Below are 21,464 nucleotides of genomic sequence, written 5' to 3'. Positions count from 1 at the left end.
AGATAGCCTCAGTCTACATACATAGACACAGATCCAAGAAAGAGCTCTGGATAATGGGAAACAAACATGCTGCATCACTCCAGTGATTCCCACTTACCTCCTTATTTATTTCCAAGCCTTTCACTCGCCTTGTAATAGACATGCGCTCAGCTGAGAGAGCCGGCAATAGGCCAGAGTAATCTTCTCACACACACACACACGCACGCACACACACACACACACACACACACACACGCACGCACAGGTACACACACATGGTAACTCCTGTAATACAAGCAGCTTTATTGCTTCAGTGTACTGCCTCTAAGTCCACATTGTAAAAGTAAATAATGAAAAAAAAAACCTTTAAAAAATCTGGTATATGTTAATGTATCAGTTAAAATCTGATACTCCATCAAAATAATATTTTTCTTGGACATATAAAAAATGCACAAAATAAGTAAATTTTATTTATTTATGCTACAAGTCTTTTTGTGGTTTTAATGTTTAAATCAAGTATATTGCTTCATAAGATTGAATCAGCCTATACATACAGCAATGAAATTATTTTTTTCAGGGTCAAACCAGGTGAATAATTCCAAGTGTGGTATTACTCAAAAATGATTAAATATTACTATTGCTCAGTGTTGGGGAGCATCTAGTTAACTGTGCATGTAACAGTCTTACGTAATTTAATTACAAAATAAATATAGATTCTTGAATCAAGATTATATTAATTATTATAATTTTTTATTAAATTACTTTAAAATTAAATTAATATAATCTTGATTCAAGATTGAAGAATTTTGAAAGTCAGTGTTGTGTACTATTGTACTGCTTTAAATGTTTAAAAATGATTAACAGCTGAAAACATTTTGTTATAAATTTAGAAAAGTAATCAAATATAATCAGTTAAATTAATTTTAATAGAGTTATTGAATTAGTTACACTACTCAATAGGGTAACTTGTAATCTGTAACCTATTACATTTCCAAAGTAACCTTCCCAACACTGTTAATATATACTTGTATAATCAAGATCAGATTGCTTAGGTCACATGATTGGAGATTACGTACATACATACATTGGTGTCAATGACAAGTAAACAGTTGATATGTGTGGGTGATGATATGGCAGCATGATTTGAATGTCTTCGAACACTACCTCCTTGTCTCCTTGGTAACTCAGGGTGCAAGGTGCTAGAAAATCAGTCCTGTGCACACAATCACTTGTACTCACTTGCTCGTTGAGCAGGCGTTCTCTCTAGAGGAGATAAACCACATGTTTGCACTAGGCTACATGTGTGATGGTGTGTCTGAGCAGTTATATGGAGTGGTTCTAACAGGGCTCGACCCAGAAAGGAGTGTGAGCAAACAGCAGATTGCACTTAATCTAATGGCATGTGGCTATTCAGCCAGAAAAAAAAAGAGAAGAACTGAGTGGCGGAAGCAGATTACGAAGTCAAGTTCTCACATAATTCATATTATATGCACTCATAAATGGAATCATAAGATACAAGTACGGTTTAAAGGGATAGTTCACGCAAAAATGAAATTTTGTCATCATTTACTCACAGCTGATGGTAGCCATTAACTTTCATTGTATGGGAAAAATACTATGTGAGTCAATGGCTACCGTCAACTGTTTAGTTACCAACATTCTTCAAAATATCTTCTTTTGTGTTTAACAGAAGAAAGAAACTCAGTTAGGCTTGGAGCAACTTGAGAGTGAGTAAATTATGACAGAATTTTAATTTTTTGGTGAACTGTCCCTTTAAGGTCAAATAGCTGGATGTAACACTGATTGATTGACAGCATTTGTCGATGTTAAAAGCACAAGGACTGGAAGTGTGTCAGGTTTTAATATAATTGAAATCCAGTTCATCCCTCATCTGTCTGTGCACTCCAACGAATTGTATTTTCAAGAGCTCAACAAGATGGGTTTTGTGACTATTAGCCTATATTGCATCATACTTTTCAATTTTCAGAACTAATGATGGTATAATAAAGCCCAGGAGGAGGGTAGTACGCACGACTAGTGTTCAGTAGGGAAATGATGCTGCCTGCTGCCACAGTAACCAGTGCTGCCAACAGCTTCATCAAAATAGTGTCTATTTTGAACAACAGACTCTCCAGGCACAAGATGTGATCAGTTGATATATTGAACAAACATTTTATAATTTCAGTAACCATAGAATTTAGATTAGACTCAGAGCACAAAATGGATATTTACAGAAGTCGTATTTGTTTGAGGATAGTGACTGAGATTGAACAAAATTCAGAATTAAGGAATTGGCTCCCTTTCAGTTCATTAGTCGGAACTAATTAGTCGCGCCGAGTTCGGTGTAGACACGGTGTTACTCACCTATCGAGAAGAACCAAAGCAACCTCGGCTTCCGATCACAGGCCTTCCGTTCCTTGAGTTCTCTCCAGCGCTGGAAAGCTGATCCGATATTTACACAGGTCCTGCTTCTTGCCTTATTGTTTCGCAGACGTTTTCCTCTTTTGTTTTTAATCCGCTATCTCTATCTTTCTGTCGCTCAGCTCGGCTGTTCACTGAACGCTCTCTCCTCTGCATCATGAGTAGACACGCCCCTACTGCTGATTGGCTACAAGTTTGTTTTGGTACTCGGCCCTGACTCAGTTTTCTAAAGCGTTTTTGAAAAATTACATACCCCACCTTTAAGACCAGGGGAAACATTACAAGTATTTCACGCTGGTGGATTGTAACCAGGTTGTAAGTACTGCTTCAAAATGCCAAACGAAGAAACAGGAGCAAGAGACAAAAAACAGAGAATAGGCAATTTATAGAAAACTGCATTTACACTCAAACAGGCTGTTCATCAGCTGATCAAAAGTTTAAGACCATAGCCTTAAAAAGTTAAAATCTGCGCAAAAGTATGGCTTCCATGTCAGGCAGTCACACTGTCATGACCTCCTGATGGCAAACGCAAAAAGTCTTTCTGGCTTTGAACGTGGCAGGATTGTTCAGCCACACAAGCAAGTGTGGGCGCAACGCGCCATCGCTGCTGAGGTTGGACGCATAAGACAGTCATTTGACATTTCTTAAAAGATCCTGAGAGTTATGGGACAAAAAAGTCAAGTAGGAGACCCAAAATAGATCAGTGAAACATGCAGGATGGTCCAAAAGAGTGACGTTATTCTCCTGGAAGAGGTCCTTCATCAGGCAGTTGTTGTGAACTGCAGCATTGTCCTGTTAAAAGACCCAGTCATTAGCACACAGACAAGGGCTCTCAGTCAAGAGGGATACCCACTGCACCCGTCCACATAGCAAGCCGCCGTTTGACGCCCCTGCACAACCTAAAGATACATTATCCCATTGAAGGAAAAGATCATAATGGAGCCTCCTCCACTGTGCCGCATAGAAAACATCTCCACTGGGATCTCCTTATCATGCCAGTAACGTTGGAAGCCATCAGGACCATTTTTTCTCACCAGAGAATAAAACTTTCTTCCACCTTTCAATGTCCCATGCTTGGTGCTCCCTAGCAAATTCCAAATGGGCAAGTTTGTGGCGTGGGAGGATACGTAGCCTTTGAAGACATTTTCTGTTCTTTAAGCCCTTCTCTCGCAGATACCGTCTTATAGTTATTGGGTTGCAGTCAGCATCAGTAAGGGCCTTAATTTGGGTATATATCATTCAATATTTATATGTATGTATGTATGTGTATATACAGTATATACATAGCCTATATTATACAGGGCCTAAAATTAAATTATGTTTTATTAACAAAGTTCGGGGGGGGTCACTAATCCTATTTAAAAATAAAATAATCTTTTCCAAAGACAAGCTCATCGTGATTAACTAGCTGTTCTGTCATAAGCGACAAGAGCGAATCAAATCATTGGATACAAACAGACTGATAAGGTCAGAGCAGGGTGATGGCCAGCTTGTCCCTAGACATGGTTCTAATAACGTTTTCCTGAGAAGATATTTGTAACGGGGTGAACGAGACGTGAGACGTGCGGATCCATTTGCAAGCTTTTATTAATAAACAGTCAAATAACAGACAGGGTCAAAACACCAGCAAACAGGTATGGCACGGGCAAGACACAAGAGTAATCCTAGGGCATGCGTGGGTCCTCGATCGGTGAACAATATCCAGAGGGCTTGAGAAGAGGGGTAGTCCGATAACCTGAGCAATATTCCAAACAAGGTAAACACAGAGTCCGAAACGGTGAGACAAGGGTAAATCCACGATACAAGGGCGGGAAACAGGAAACGAGACTATAAACAAAATAAACTAAACTTAGACTTAGAGAACACAGAATGGCTCGGTAAGGCAGCTAACACTTGGAGAGTGCTATACGCAGAACAATACACGGCGATCTGTGAAAAGAAGTCCATGGTTTATAAAGGGTGTGTGATTGTGAGATGGTTCTCAGGTGTGAGCGTGTGATTGAGACAGCTGTGTGTACTTGTGTGCAATGAATGCTGGGAAATGCAGTCCAGGGTAATATATGACAGTCTGTGTGGTGTCAGAGCCAATATGATGGAGAGACGACCTCTTGGTGCAGTTGGACAAAAGACCACGAACCGGATTCGTGACAATATTACTGCTTCATTTCGGAAGATTAACTTTTCCCATCTTTATTCTTCATAACCCGAGAATGTGGCGACACATAGCTGGGGTTTCACCGCCTAAATGGTGCAGTGAAGTAGGCTATAGTTTGAAAGGCTGTGCGTTCGGCTGTTCACATAAGCTGAGGCCACAGGCTTCAGACAGCGCACCAGTAGCGCTTCAACGGACGAAAACACAAACAATTATTTGAAAATACGCGGCTTTGGTGAGTTGCCTCGTAAAGGTAGGCTTAAATGAGTTATAAAGTCTTAAATGACCGTAAAGAGTTAGGAGAAAATAGGATATGTGTCAGATCTGCCTCATGCACATCAGGTTTCAAAGAGACAGCGCTGATTTTAAAGTGAAACCTGCTGAAGTCTGTCATTGATGTAATCAAAGAACAAAAGAAAAAGAGAAATCACTCGACTGCTCTAGTCTTTGATGAACTTTTGTAGCTGAATAAAGATTAATCTGTATAGTTTATGCATATAGGCTACAATTTATAGTTTATGTGAAGATCGTTTTAAAATCACTTAATATTTCAGAGCCTATTAAATGTTAAAAACAATGGCTTTCAATTATACTGTATTGTTGAATGGCTATAATTAATAGGGAAAATTGAGGGAAAATGCATTTAATAGTAGCAGTCGCAGTATTGGTATTAATGCTTCATTTTACTTTGTAAAAAGATGCCATTAAAAACTTATTTAAAATATACTATCTTTATGTTGTTTCTACATTAATTTGGAGGTTCGATGTGAAATTATGACAATATAAATATGCGATTAATCATGATTAATTACAGAGAAATGTGTGATTACTTTTTTAAATCGATCGACAGACAGCACTAATGTTAACCTTTTATAGATTTTAAATTTCAATTTAATTTCTAATTTTATAGGTCCCCCAGAAAGAGATCAGGATGGCCCCCACCTCCTTGGCCCCCTTCAAATTTTCAGTTCGATAATCCAGCCCTCAAATGAAGCTAATCAAATAGCCCTACTCTAATCTGTTAGGCCACTTCAGGACCTTAATGTGCTTCTTTTTGAGCCACTCCTTTGTTGCCATGGCCGTGTGTTTTGGGTCATTGTCATGCTGGAATACCCATCCATGACCCATATTCAATGCCCTGGCCCTGACGGTACATGGCCCCGTCCATCGTCCCTTTGATGCGGTGCAGTTGTCCTGTCCCCTAAGCAGAAAAATACCCCCAAAACATAAAGTTTCCACCTTCATGTTTGATGGTGGGGATGGTGTTCTTGGGGTCATAGGCAGCATTCCTCCTCCTCCACGACGAGTTGAGTTGATGCCAAAGAGCTCAATTTTGGTCTCATCTGACCACAACACTTTCACTCAGTTCTTCTCTGAATCATTCAGATGTTCGTTGGCAAACTTCAGACGGGCCTGTACATGTGCTTTCTTGAGCAGGCGGACCTTGCGGGTGCTGCAGGATGTCAGTCCTTCACGCCGTGTGTTACCAATTGTTTTCTTGGTGACTATGGTCCCAGCTTCCTTGAGATCATTGAAAAGATTCTCCCGTGTAGTTCTGGGCTGATTCCTCACCATTCGCATGATCATTGAAACTCCACAAGGTGAGATCTTGCATTGAGCCCAAGTCCGAGGGAGATTGACAGCTATTTTTTGTTTCTTCCATTTGCGAATAATCGCACCAACTAGTTAGACAGTAAACGCCACTGCTTTTAAGAGAGTGCTCCTAATCTCAGCTCCTTGTCTGTAAAAAAGACACCTGGGAGCCAGAAATCTTGCTGATTGATAGGGGATCAAATACTTATTTGACTCATAAAATGCTAATCAATTTATAACTTTTTTGAAATGCATTTTTGTTGTTTTGTTGTTACCATTAAAATTATAGACTGATCATCTCTTTGTCAGTGGGCAAACGTACAAAATCAGCAGGGGATAAAAAAAAATTTTCCCCCACTGAATATATATATATATATATATATATTGACTTTCTTTGTATGGACAACTAAATAAATAAATAAAAAAAATTGAATGAATGAATAAACAAATAAATTAATTCTCACAAGATCTTTTAAGTCATACAGGTTTGAAACAGCATGAAGGTGACTTAAATTGAACTAGATTTTAAAAGTGTATCACTGAGTGATGGACTTTTAGAAGTGAGTGTTAGATTTTTAAAAGTGTTCTAATAGCAACAGATCCATATCATACAGAACATTGATGGAACATAAAAATTCTAATCACGTTTATCACAATTACCACAAAAAAACAGTATTAATAAAAGATGTAAGATTTCACCTCAACCCAGTTCATCCTGAAAATTAGTTACAGAAACCGTCAGGTACAAACAATGTAGTGTTAGTAGTATTATTCAGATAACCCACCTGAAACTCCATGAGGATATGGCATAGCATATGGCATGACAAAAGACACGTTGTCCTTTCTAAATGTTTCTAAATATCTCTCTCTCTTTTTTCTCTCTCATCTCTTCTACTCCCACCCACCAAATCATTCGGCTCTAAATTTATCTTCAATTACCTCATCAGTGCTCTTATAATAGGGCAGTTCTCTGCTGTGGCGTTGGGGGTCCCACCTGACCCTGCATGAGTGCTAAGGCCTGAGAATTGGATTACAGTTTATCTATATCAGCAGCTGTAGCTTCCTAACAAAGCCTGTGGGCCCCTGGGCATATTTCAACCATGCCAGAATTCACCAAGGACACTCCTGACTGGAAAAGTGGAATGGCAGAGGAATAATCCTCTTTCCCTCAACACATTACCTGATGCACCAGCACATCGACTGGCTAACACTACCAACAGAAGCGTAAGAGGTAAGAAATACTGTGTGGAAGTGCTACCCAGCCACACAACAAGAGGGTCAGAGTTTATTTCTAGCCTGACAACAGAGACTCTCTAAATCAGTGTGATCACAACCTCACTGACAGGTTGTGACTAACCCAAGCAATGCTCCTAAATCACACACACACTCTGGGCTCAGACCTCACTGCATGCTTTTATTCTTAGTGAAGTGAATGAGGGCATTTCAGGTCAAAGCTGCAATACTACAACTGATTGCACATTAATGTAACACCAATATATACTTAACAGCAAATAACTGATATTTCAGATGATGCCAACACTTGTGAAGAGTCAGCTTTGGATTGACATACAAAACTGTCATGTATCCTTATATTGTATTCATTACAAGCACAAGCTGTAATTGCAATGAACACATGACGTTAACTAACCACATAATATGTATTTTCTTAGGTGTATATTATGTGGATATTTTCACACACTCATCTCTGGCTGATGACAGTATTTATTTTTAGCTGTTGCATTGAAAGTATTTTCTGTAAAGCGGTTAATATGTATTGTAAAAAAGCATATACAAATACAAATAAACTTGAATTTAATTGAATATGCTGTCTGAAACAGTTTTTTTATGTTTTTATAAGATTTATTTTTAGATATTTTATTTTATTTTATTATTGTGATATGAACCATGATGTGATGTGATCCAACGCATATTTATGATTGAATGTCTCAGTGGATTGAAATTCTGTGAGTGTACATTAAAAGGTCATTCATTTTAGCCTGAGGTCATGCATCCAGTGTGACATCACAGGCACAGATGATGTAAGGCAACACAGTGAGCTCAGAGCCAGTTTCAGTGGGAGGGCAGCTTATTTGGACCAGATAAAGGTGCTTTGTTTTCTTCACTTCCTCCTCTCTGGTACATGACTAGAACATTGTTCCTGTGTTATAGTATTTGCTCATTTGAAGGGAAACTGAGTTGCCCTTTGTGGATCTGACCTAACAGACACATTCAAGAGAGGAGAGAGTATATTTACCAAGAAACAACGATAAACACCTATCATAAACTAATAAATCTGAGAAATAAAAATGGATAGATCTAATACTGCAAAATGGCTTAATAAAACACTTATAACACTGCAATAACATGAATGCAGATATCATACAGTACTGATCTTCATGGGTCAAATGATACATGGTTTAATGATCAAACAGTACACCGTTCGAAAGTTTATTGTCAGTTTTTTATATAAATTAACACTTTTCTTCAGCTAGGACGCATTTAATTGATCAAAAGTAACAGTAAAGGCATTGTAAGTCTTTTTTTTTTTTTTTTTTACTTTGTATTTAGCAAAGAATCCTGCAAATCAGCATATTCAAATCTTCTGAAGGATCGAGTAACACTGAAGACTGGAGTAATGGCTGTTGAAAAATCAGCTTTGTAATAAATTACATGTTAAAATCGAAAATACAAACTGTATTAATATTTTTAAATTGTAACAATATTCCACAATATTAATGTTTTTATATTTTTATTTGTTAAAGTGAATGCAGCCTTGGTGAGCATAATAATTTTTCTAAAACATTAAATAAATATAATTTGAAAAATAGCTTGACCAAAAAGCTGTTATAAATGAGAATTCATCTGTGGCTGTATAAACTTTTATTTACATTGAACTGCAAATACAAACTTTAGAGCTGTACATATGTGTGATATAGCTAGATGTCGCAGTGAAGCAGATCGTCAGTAAATAACAGCAACGCTAAGAAAAGCAGGAAAGCAAACATTTTGCTAGAAAACACAATATTTTGCAGGAGAAAACCACATTTCTAGCTAGACTGCTAAACATTTTCAAGGTATATATATATATATATATATATATATATATATATATTATACAAGTATTGTACAAGTACAATAATAAGTATTTGCGTAAGTGGTTTAGAAACAAAAAAAAAAGTATTGTTTTATCACTATTAGACCTGTTGCATTACTCCTAGATATGAAAATAAGATCCTTTTACAACCCAAATTCCGGAAATGTTGGGACGTTTTTTAAATTTGGATAAAATGAAAACTAAAAGATTTTAAAATCGCATGACCCAATATTTTATTCATAATAGAACATAGAGAACATAACAAATGTTTAAACTGAGAAATTTTACACTTTTATCCATTAATGAGCTCATTTCAAATTTAATGCCTGCTACAGGTCTAAAAAAAATTGGCACCTGGGCAACAAAGGGCTGGAAAGCATGACATTTTTAAAAGATTCAGCTGGGAGAACATCTAGCATCTAGAACATCAGCTTCTAATTAAGTTAATTGACATCAGGTCTGTAACATGATTAGCTATAAAAGGGATGTCTTAGAGAGGCAGAGTCTCTCAGAAGTAAAGATGGGCAGAGGCTCTCCAATCTGTGAAAGAGTACGTAAAAAGATTGTGGAATACTTTAAAAACAATGTTCCTCAACGTCAAATTGCAAAGGCTTTGCAAATCTCATCATCTACAGTGCATAACATCATCAAAAGATTCAGAGGAACTGGAGAAATCTCTGTGTGTAAGGAACAAGGCCGAAGACCTTTGTTGGATGCCCGTGGTCTTCGGGCCCTCAGACGACACTGCATCACTCATCGGCATGATTCTGTCATTGACATTACTAAATGGGCCCAGGAATACTTCCAGAAACTACTGTCGGTAAACACAATCCGCCATGCCATCTGCAGATGCCAACTAAAGCTCTATCATGCAAAAAGGAAGCCATATGTGAACATGGTCCAGAAGCACCGTCATGTCCTGTGGGCCAAGGCTCATTTAAAATGGACTGTTTCAAATTGGAAAAGTGTTCTATGGTCAGACGAGTCCAAATTAGACATTCTTGTTGGAAATCACGGATGCCGTAAAGAGGAGGGAGACCTTCCAGCATGTCATCAGCGTTCAGTTCAAAAGCCAGCGTCTCTGATGGTATGGGGGTGCATAAGTCATTACAGCATGTTTTGGAAGGCACTATGAATGCTGAAAGGTATATAAAGGTTTTAGAGCAATATATGCTCCCCTCCAGACGACATCTATTTCAGGGAAGGCCTTGTGTATTTCAGTAGGACAATGCAAAACCATATAATGCAGCTATTACAACAGCATGGCTTCGTAGTAGAAGAGTCTGGGTGCTGAATTGGCCTGCCTGCAGTCCAGATCTTTCACCTATAGAGACCATTTGGCGAAACAAAAAATACGTCAAAGATGACAACAAACTCTTCAGCAGCTGGAAACCTATATCAGGCAAGAATGGGACCAAATTCCAACACCAAAACTCCAGAAACTCATAATCTCGATGCCCAGATGTCTTCAAACTGTTTTGAAAAGAAGAAGAGATGCTACACCATGGTGAACATGCCCCCGTCCCAACTGTTTTGAGACCTGTAGCAGACATTACATTTGAAATGAGCTAATTCTGTGCATACAATTTTAAAATTTCTCAGTTATCTATGTTCTATTGTGAATAAAATATTGGCTCATGTGATTTGAAATTCTTTTATTTTAAATTTTTATAAAAAAAAAAAATAAAAAAAAAACGTCCCAACATTTCCGGAATTCGGGTTGTACAACATTACATTGAGTGAAAAATCCTGGTCAATACAGTGCTTCAAGCTAGACCAGTTTCCCTACAGACTCATAACATCATATCTCAACCAAATGCCCTGATATACTTAGGAGTAACAGCAATCACCAGAAGAGCTTACTGAGCTAATTTTGATGATAACAATAAATGTTGTACTGGCACTCATGTGGGTCCATAAACTCCCATGCTTTATGAGAAGACATAGGAGCATTGGAGTTTACATATGAGCTGATGATATCTTCTGAAAAACAACATCCAGCTAATGAATTATAATGGAGTATTTAACAACTCTAAACTTTTATGTGGTTCCCTCATTGGTAGGTAAAACAACTGTGCAACATTGGTCAAGCAGATGTCACAGAATGGTTATGTATGTCTCACCGCTAAGTGGAAAATGCAGTAATCTTTGCCAAGCCAGAGAAACAGGACATGGATCATTTTAGTGAGGCAAAACACAGTTCTTTAAAAGAGAGGCTGAGGGAAACCTGTTTTAGCACAGCATAAGCATCCTTTGATTTCAGTATAAAAATGTAATGAATTAGCAGTGGACCAAATGTGTTGATTTCTCCGCATGCCTGTTACTTTCAAGGTTTACACAATCCTCTGCTGAGCACAACCTCTAAAGGTAACCCAGTCCCAGAGAGGACTTACAAAAACAACTCACTTCCCTAAAGCCTGTTGACCCAGCAGCATAACACACTGTGTTAACTGGTAAAGTCCTAGTCAAAGCGGGTAGATCATGCATACCAGGTCAGACTGGCACTGCTGCAGTACCTCTATTCTCACAAAAACACAATAAAGGTTTGGTGCGGGGTTGAAGAATGAAATAATCAGTGTCCTTGAGGTTATTTCTAGTGAAATTATGTTTTTAGGGTATATATATATATATAGATATATATATACTACTATTCAAAATTATTATTATTATCTGGACAAAATTTATATTATAAAACAAGCAACAATTGGAACTGGCTGCAATAAAGGCTGGGAAAAGTATTTCAAAGATGAGACAAGAGTCTGGTGATGTCTATGGGTCACAGACTCACTGCTGTGATTGTGTGCAAGTGATCTGCAACTAAATAATAGCTTTTAATCTTTTATATCTTACTTATGTTCAACTGTCCCAATACTTATGCTCACATCAATGAGTGGGATGAACTCTAAAAGTGCTGTTCTTTTTATTTGGTAAAACATCTATGTGTTGAATCACCCAATAATAAAATGTGACATTCTGTAGTTTTGTCTCATATTCATCTTTTAATCATATTTGCAAATGTCTTGACTCCACAGCCAACAGAGGAATTTTGTCTTTACTGCTCAAATACTTTTGGAGGGCACTGTATTTAAAATCTTTCAATCAGAATTAAAAAAAAAAAAAAAAAAAAAAAATCAGCATTGATAACAAGAATTGTTTCTTGAGCATCAAATTAGCATATAATGATTTCTGAGTGATCATATGACATAATGGCTGCTAAAAATATTGCCTTTGCCATTACAGGAATGAAAAATAATTAAAATACAGCAGAATAGAAAATAGTTAGGCTATTTTTAATTATAACAGTATTGCACAGTATTTATTACATAACATTTATACATCTAATATTACATCTTTCAAAAATCAGGCTAATTTTCTAGATAATTTTTTTATGTTTTTTCAAAAATGTTTGTTTTGATAAATCAGCATATTAGAATAACTTCTGAAGGAGTAAATTAAAGGAATAAATTGTATTTTACATGAATAAATTATATTTCATATTACAGCAGAATAGAAAATAGTTGTTTTTAATTGTAACAGTATTGCACAATATTACTGTTTTATTATATTATATTTATTACATCTTTCAAAAAAAAAAAATTTTACCAACCCCTAACTTTTGCAATTCACACTTAAATTACTAGAATGCACTTCTGCCTCTTTTAAATGATGAAATTCTAGACAAGGAAAAACTTATAAGATGTTTGGCAACTTTTTTTTTACTTGGTCCAAACAAGTAATTAATTAACTATTAATAAATTATATCTATCTATCTATCTATCTATCTATCTATCTATCTATCTATCTATCTATCTATCTATCTATCTATCTATCTATCTATCTATCTATCTATCTATCTATCTATCTATCTATCTATCTATCTATCTAAATCTATATAATTTTGCTTGACCAGAAAAGTATATGCGTCTAACAATATAATTTTACTTGACCAGAAAAGTATATGCGTCTAACAATATAATTTTACTTGACCAGAAAAGTATTTACATCTACTTACCTTAATTAGTTTTAAAGACGTGTCAAGAGCTGCACAAACATGCCCTTTTCACTTTAAACTGATGTACTATATATCATATTTATGCTTCAGGAATGCTGCAAACCAGTGTGGGCCTTGTCTTAACACGTATCTCCACACATGCAAGGAGTTAAGACATGTCAACACACAAGAGGTCCTCAGGGACTGAGTTGTCGATGGTGCCTTTGTGTGGACGCATCTGTCTCGATGAAAGAATCCCTCTCACAAGATTTAAACATCACAGCAACCTAGGCAGACTCAAATGTAAGAAAATGATTGCTATTTTTCCCACATAGTCCAGTTGAAAGCTTTCATGGAGAAAAAAAGTGTGCAGTGCTGCAACTTCCGCAGTGATCGGGTCAGTTACCACCCTGCCCACCTTCCCAGAATGACTGGTAACATTAATTCATCTACAGGACTGACTGACCTCACCTCATACAAACCAGAAATGACATCTACTGAAGTATCAAAGGCCTGCATTGCTTAATGACCTTTACTTGAAGTATGGACAAATAAAGCCAGACTCTCTGAGCTTCAGGTGCTGCCGAGGCTGTATGGCGCTCCTGTATTTGATGTCTGCTAAACTTATGTATGGGAATAGGGAAGGGTGACCTGTCTGTGGTAAGACTGGCTGTCTACTTTCCGAAACACATGATGGCAATGGTAGCAGGACACCCCAGGACAGAAGCACACAGTAACCATGGCAGCTTTTCTATTTAAAGTGCTCTGGCAACACCTACTGGTGAGATCTGTAATATTCCTCATTCTGCCAAATGTTCTGTGATGTTATTGAACTATGAAAACTATGAAATCTGATACAAGAGTGAGATGTAGAAAAGGCCATTTGGCTCCATTAACCTTAACATAAAAAACAAACAAAAAAACACCACTCAACAAGGAAGTTGCTCCTCTCAGCACAACCCCAGCGCTTTTCTGTTCTGGTTAACAAAAGGGAGTTTACTCTGCTGACCAGAGCACCTTCCTCTCACTGATGGTATGTCTTGCTTAAGTTATTACCTTTGTGATGTGACCACTAAGTAAAATCTCAAACTTGGTCAAGAAGAGCAATAATCATTTTTATGGGCTTTCCTGAATGCAGAAATGCAGAAACAAAATGACTACAATGTTTGTTTTAATTTTTGTGTTATACTGAAATTAAATGTTTTCACATGTACTTTACTTAAACTTTATATATATAGTATATAAATAATAGAAACACAAATATTTCTATTTATTTAAATATTTCTCTTTAAAAAACAACAACTTTCTATTCATCAAAGAATACTGAAATATATCACACTTCCTATAAAAACATTAAGAAGCACAACTGTTTGCAACATTTATGAAAAATAAATGTTTCTTGAGCACAAAATCAGGCTAATTGATTAGATTTTTGAAATTTGTGAAAAAATAAAATAAAAAATACATTAACATTCTTATTTATTTATTTATAAAGTAACAAAACAGAAAAATAAATACAAAAAATCACAGTTTCGAATAATAAGCAGCACAACCATTTTCAACATTGATAATAATAAGAAACGTTTATTGAGCACCAAATCAGCATATTAGAATGATTTCTGAAGGATCACGTGACACTGAAGACTGGAACAATGACTGTATATATGACTATATATATTTATATAAAACAGTTATCTTGAATAAAATTCTTAAATTTGGTCAATAAATGCAGCTATATATGCATTTATTTGACCGAATGTAAGAATGTTATATAAAATTCCTATTACCTCTGGAACTTAAGAATCATGTCATTCTCAAATGCAATGCCATATTTGTTCCCATAGAACATTTAATGTGTGGGGGAAGTCTCTAAAAATGCATGAAACATCAGAAGTAAATTAATAATTCATACAACACATGGTGTCCACAGCTGTGCCATTCTCATAATCTGACATAAATACTGAAAGGTTTGCTTTAACTATTCATTCACTTCTATAAAATGTCATGCAAAATTGACATTCTGTGTAACTGATACATGTTAACATTATACATAACAGAATACCTTTGCATAAAACACACAGCTGGTCAATGACACTTTAACTAATCAACATAATGTGATGGATTGTGCTGATGTGCAAAAGGCTATAAAAAAAAATAGGAAAACAATGAATCGACCGATTTCGATTTCAACAAACAGACTAAAGGTGTGTAGTTATACCATATAAATGCATATGTCATTACAGATATAAGAAGTGATATATGATATATTTTTATTCATATATCTGATACATTTTTAGCATAACAATACCTTTCCATTTAAGTACCTTGCTTAGGCCTATATAGATGCAAAGGAAGAGTAGGAAAAACCAGATACTTGCTGCCATCTAGTGGACACTTTTGCAAACTGCATTGAGTTTTTTCTTATTTCCCAAATCCATGAAGTGCTCTATCCCTCATTATGTGACAGCAATTGTGTGATCATAAATAGAAGATAAAATAATATCTTAAGATATAATAGTAAAATAACATAACAAATAATCACAAACCATTGGTTCACGATCCATTGAGGCACAATTCAAATAGGAGGTATTCTTTGAAATTTCACTGTTTTGGCATATCATTTGTGAAAACATGATTTATAATATATTCAGTTTCTATTTTATGTATTCTTTGTTTCAGAAAAATATATCTGATTAAATACAAAGTGTTGATGGATGAAATGCTTCGACTACTGCAGCAAAATTAGAAAACACTGTAACCAGCATGCTTTGCTGCATCATCTGTCTGGAAAATGTTTCCTAAACACACTTGACAGTGTTTTGTAACGCTGCTCTGCAGAAGTACTGAAAATGGTCCAGATACTATTTTTAGTGGAACTGTACATACCAAATATGTTCCATGTTGATGAACATTATTTTTTTTTAAAAAGCAGGGACCTGTGTTCATGTATTTCTTATTGAAACTTGATATTTCTTTAAATAACATGAGAGCTATGAACCATATTTTCATCCAAATTAGGCCCTATCCAGACCTGTAAATGCCCAATACATGCCAAATATGTTTTTGATAGAAGAGCATTAGCTATTAAAAAACAAAAACAAAACATGTATTTTAAAGTTTACAGTGTCTGCAGGTGCCTTCATGGCCTCTAGAGGGCCTAAATCCAGTCTCGGTTTACTCTGACAGCTGTTATGTTGCAGCCTAGTCCACAAAATAAGTAGCTAGTTCTACCATCATGATACTTCAGCATTGTCCTTCTGTACAAGGAATATCTGAATTAGCATCCAATGTTTATGAATGGAAACCTAATTTGATAGCCTACATAAAAACATTTAATGAAGACGTTTTTAAGACAGATGTTTTGCATAAATGCAAATTTATATTCTGGAATGTCAATTATTTTTGGCTATATAAATACATAAAAGTGCAAAAGGTGTATTTGTATAGAAAAATCTTCATGAAACAAGTTATTTCGCCTATCAAATTGCAGTAATAAGTTAAAAAAATAGCTTACAAGAGTTAGTGATGCTAAGATCACTTGCAGCAACAACAACGTGCTAACTTGCTATGGTAAGCACACTTTCCAACAATATATCACAGTAAACTGTTACTGTTAAATAGCCTACATTATATGTAACCTTCAATCAGTGTAAATAACTTTTAGAATCTTTAGCCGTTTTGTTAATTCCTTTGTTTGATGATTGTGGTGGTTAACAGGTTGTGAGATTAATTAGTATGTTGACGATTTAGCAGACACTATGGTAGGCTACATGTAGAATAAAAAATGCAATGATTTTATGCAATATTTTAGCGTAATCCGCGGGGTTAGCATAACTATTGATAAAATAATAATAATAATAATAAAAAAGATATTATAATTATATTTAAAGCTAATAATATAATAAAGATATCCATATAAATAGCCTAACATATTTCTAATATATATAAAAAAATAAAATAAATAAAAAACACCCGATGTAGCAGCAGGCGAAACGTCGACATAATACATTTGTTTTAGTAGCCCATATCTCATTATTGCAGAAGGACTCAGTTCCACCATGACACGGTAAGCGAAAATCTCGATTATGTGAAATGGCGGCAAGAGAAGGAGGCGAGGACGGAAACATGATACAGAACTGAACCAATGAGTGAAACAGAAAACCCGGAGTGGATTTTCTACATCAGTCTGAATCATCTACGCTGCAAGAGCTACAAACTACTAGAACGCTCCATTATCATCGAGGCAGCTGCCCACACTTCAAGTCGAACACCCAACACTCCAAGTCGAAAACATGCAGCGAGCCAGTCTTGACAGCAAGGTTGATATTAACGACAACTTTAATTATTTTTTATTTATATGCTTTAGATATTTTTATTTATTATTATTATTTAAATAATAATTAAATTAAACAATACATTAAACAATTAAATAATTTAGGCCTATTTAAATAATATTATTGAAATATACATGCTAGATTTTATAAATAGCCTAACTGTGGAAACGTGTCATCAAGGGTACACAACTCAATATGCAAGGGCTCTGGAGAATACTTGTCTGCTTAAACCAGTTATGACTTAAAAAAAAGGAATGCATCACCATCATACATGTCCTTGCAAGTAATTTGTGAAGAAATTGAATGCATTTAGTTCCTCTGCAGAAAAATGTGACTAAAGCTGTGCGTGAATACATATACTTTATGTAGGCCTATCCTGGATTTGATCAAGAACTTAGGCTACTTCTCAAGTTTTAGCTTAAGTATGTTATTTAGGTATATTCAGATGTATAAGAATATTCCCAGGCATATAGCCTATGTTGCTTTTTGGTTGTTAAAGACAATTTAATCATCAGTTACAACTTTTGTGTTACCAATAACACATTTAAAGATGGCTCACAGCTCTATGTATTTAGAATGTTAATGTTTGTAGTACATCATTTGAATATTGCTTACTCTATCAAGAAGAATAAGTTTTTGGACGTCTTCATAAGGTTGCTATTACACCAATATAGCTTGCTGACCTATTTGTTCAGTGTGGAAGTTTATGAGTCTTAAATATTACTCTGCCCTCAATGTTTTTCATTCTTTTCCAGCTCTGTTTATGCTGGTCCTCAAAATAAATACTTGTTCTCAAGTTAATTTTACCACTGGGGCCTTGACTGTTCCCAGCTGTCCCTCCTCCCATCCACTCTCGAATTGGTCCCTGACCATACATGGTCTTAGTTGAAGAAAGCGGCAGGCCAAGAGAGCTGTTGGAAGAAGTGATCTGCCACTCAAACAAGCCTGTGTGTGAAAGGGAGGACTCGGTATAGCGCTGGCCATGTTACTCCCCCACCGCAACAATTTACACTGTAATAGTGTAAGAGCTAAAAATGGGTGAGAAACTAACAGCAGCGAAACAGAAACTTTACCTAGACTGTATGTTTCACTCAGCTTGTAATGACTTGAATTGCCTTTTAGTAAAAGATACAAATAGCCTAGGTGTTTCTGGGTGTGGATGTTGAAATACTCTTTCTGTTACAGGTGCCAGGTGAGTCATGTATTATAAGCTTCATAAACAAAATTCAACTCTGAAAACTCTGAGGTGAGACTACAGCATTTGCATGCATTTCAGGAATTTATCAGCAATAATTGAATATAGTCTGGTTTCAGAATTGTGATGCATGCTGGTTCACGCATGCACAAACCTGTTCTTCAAATACTGGATGATATCTAGGCATCTGAAAAACAGAAAAAAGTGTAAGACTGAGCGTAAGTACCCTTAGCAATTAAAAGGATGAAGTATAGGCATTTGAGTTTGTAGGGGGGGATATGATGACATAATTCCTGTTATGTTATACTAATGAAGTGAGAGACAGCCTTCCTTCCTACATTCTACACAGATTGTATGACACACTGCATGGAATTTAACACTCTTGACTCTTAAAGACTCTATGAAATGGCTTTATGAGCACAGCAGTGACCTGTGTTCATCTATTTCTTATTGAAACAGGAAGTTTTTTTGTGAAGTTTCATTTTTAATAACATGAGAGACATGAACCGTGACTCTCATACAAAAGTATTTAGGGTCCTTATCTGTCTGTTTTTCTGTTGTTTATCTCTCACTATCAAACACTAAAATCTGTCTGTACAAACGGGAAATGCACTGTTTTTTTTTTGTTTTTTTACAGTGTATGATCATTTTAGCGGTTAACGTAGTGTGTGACAGAAGTGGAACATATTTCTGCTTTCACATTCATATAGCCCACAATGTAGAAAATAGGAAATTAAAGGTTTGCAAGTTTCAGTTTTGTCCGTACATAGTGAAATTAAATTCCAGCAAATACACACAACAGATTATTAGTTACATATGAAAAAATGCAGGATCCAATACATTTAAAAAAGTCTGAAAACACACTTTATTCAAAGAATTTAAAATATACAATTAATTAATTATAAGCTTTTTGAACATTTTTCAATTTGTTTGAATTTGATTTTAAAAAGTGTTTAAACTTTTTGGAATAATAATAACATTTCAACTTTGAGAATCAAATATCTAACTGTGTAAATGTGTTACGCCTTATTGCCTTATAAATAATGTAAAACGAATAAATGGATGATCAATACTGATAAATACTAAATACTGATAAAATGATTCTTATCAACCCACTTCCTGCTTTTATGGCTCTCGCTGCACTTTTCTGTCTCTTTTCCTCTCTCAGTCCCTTAAGCTTTAATAGGGTTTGATCATCCCACCACACCCCTAATTCTCTGTCTACTTGAATAATATTAAAGGGATAGTTCACCCAAAAATGAAAATTCTGTCATCATTTATTCACTCACTTAGTGAGCTATTCCTTTAAAGATGAGCAAAAGACTGACAGTTAACTGACAACAGTTCACTATACAGTAGCATCCTACAAGTAAAACACCCCTGAGTCAGAAAGCCTACTCATTCTTGACATTACTCATGCTCTGAAAAACATTAACTCTTTCTGTGAGAGAGCAGAAAGATGAGCACCAGTTCAACAAGAGAAGCAGGGGACAAAAGACTGTTACAGTAACACTGCACGCACCTTCCATTATAAATCACAATAGATCTGATTGACAACAACAGCAGATTAAATATTTTTCCTCTTGCCATCAATAAGACATTCTTATGTAAAGTCATGCTTTATATTTCTGTTTGTGCACAAATAGAAAAATGTCATTCAGTATGTTTTATATACCTGTAATCACAATAATCCTGTATTTCTGTACTTGCGCTGGCTAGTTAATAGCCGAAGAAAATAATGCAAGGGGGTGTTTATGGACTTGCACACACTCACTGCATTTATCATTTTATTGCGTGTATTGCAGAAGGAGGTAATAATTCAACAGAGCAGCTGAAGTCAACTAATTTTTTAAAGGTGAAACCACCCTAACTTAGTGTCTAATCAGCCAAATACCTTTCATTTTTAAGATTTCTAAAGCTATGTTTTATGGTTTTATGTTTCTTCACAAACAAAATTAGAAAATATTCACAATCATACATGCTTTACAAACGGAATCTATGACAAAAGTGCATAACCGTAAAAACAATTAGCAAATGATAACCAAACTAAAGTTATGAGGTTCAAGTGCGAACATGACATCTATTATAATACAGAGTGTGTATTTAGAATAGGATGAGGTTAGGTTTGGCTATAAGGTGTGGTCAGATAGGCGTAGTAGTCCTTTTCTTAGCTTTGTCAATAGTTTATTCAAGGAAAGATTTCACAAGCGTGTGTTTTATATCTGTAGTTTTTACTAGTTGGTATCACTTGTGAAAAAACCAAAACAAATTTTTGGCAGTTCATCAGCTACTCAGAAGATTTGGGATATTACACCATAAAAGTGATCCATACATTTTTATTTTTTTTTGTGAACGAGCAGACTTTTGGTATAGCTGGATTATGAAATGTATAGGGGCCAAGGCTGTTGATGGCCTTGCAGCCCAACAACATCATTGTGAATCTGATTTGGGGAGCTTTGAGAAGCCAATTTGAGCCAAAATTGGGCAACGCCATTATGGATGCACTCAAGGGGTAATGAAAGCAGACCAATGAGGAATGAGTAGCAATAATCTAGTCAAGAGATAATTCAAAAACTGAACGATTGTAGCCTATGCATGCAGCAAGATGAAGCTACATACAGCTGGTGAAAGAAATCAAAGAGATAATGCTGAAGGGCAGAAAGAGAGCCACTCATCAAGCTTTTAGAGGGGAAAAAAATGGATTA

General features: G+C 35.8%; 1 long non-coding RNA gene across 1 annotated transcript; it reads left to right on the top strand.

Moving 5' to 3' along the window:
- Positions 1–17,143: 17,143 nt before the first annotated feature.
- LOC306878741 lies at positions 17,144–20,706 on the top strand. Its single transcript, XR_013784965.1, has 3 exons — positions 17,144–17,549; positions 18,320–18,602; positions 18,750–20,706. It is a non-coding gene; the product is annotated as an uncharacterized lncRNA (long non-coding RNA).
- Positions 20,707–21,464: the final 758 nt, after the last annotated feature.

This window comes from Barbus barbus, assembly GCF_936440315.1.
Source record: "Barbus barbus genome assembly, chromosome: 13".
Lineage (NCBI taxonomy): Eukaryota > Metazoa > Chordata > Actinopteri > Cypriniformes > Cyprinidae > Barbus > Barbus barbus.
The sequence above is the reverse complement of the archived record's forward strand: the minus strand, read 5'-3'. Positions and strand labels throughout refer to the sequence as shown.